Genomic DNA, 720 nt, shown 5'->3' with positions numbered 1-720 from the left:
CCCCTGAGGTCCACTCAGGCAGGCAGCTCTCCTGTTTCTGAAACCAGGTGAGGGGCGGTGGAAGGTCCTGCTGTGGAGACGTGTTCAGCTCCCTGCTTCCCCTCTGCCCACACCCCTTACTCCTTTTTCTACCCAGAAAAGAGGGTTGCAGCCCCAGGAGGACAGTGTCTTTCCCTAGCTTAGCTTCTGCCTGGGCCAGATCCAGGTAAACAGCAAGCATTCACCCAGTTGAGAAGCTGTGACAGTGGTTGAAGGAAGGTGTCCTGTATCACACTTGTCTTCTGAGGTAGGTTGGGGTAGTCCTTGTGGGGGCCGGACATTGACGCCCAGATGTGATGACACCTGCAGGAGGCTGATTAGGAGGACCTGAGCTAACACACTGTTGTTCACTTATCCTTCCTTTGATTTGCTCTCATTCACTCGTCAGCTGCCCGGCACTGCTCGAGGTGCTGGGATGCTCCCTGAGTCAACATATTGGACACAATTCCACCTGTGGAATCACAATCCGTGCTCCCATGAGACCCACGGGCAGAGTCAAGTCTGAGAAGCGCTGTTACTGGGCATTTGGCCCCAGCGGGCAGAAGCAGGAAGCCTGGTTAGGTGGGGAGATTGCGCAATAAACAGGACGGACCCCAGCTCCTCCCCTTCCTCACTCCCCTCCTCATTGCCTGTCCCACCCCTCAGCTGGGATATGAAAAGCGCTGTCAGCCCCCAGCTTTC

The sequence above is a fragment of the Physeter macrocephalus genome, chromosome 14, assembly GCF_002837175.3.
Source record: "Physeter macrocephalus isolate SW-GA chromosome 14, ASM283717v5, whole genome shotgun sequence".
Taxonomy (NCBI): domain Eukaryota; kingdom Metazoa; phylum Chordata; class Mammalia; order Artiodactyla; family Physeteridae; genus Physeter; species Physeter macrocephalus.
The sequence above is the reverse complement of the archived record's forward strand: the minus strand, read 5'-3'. Positions refer to the sequence as shown.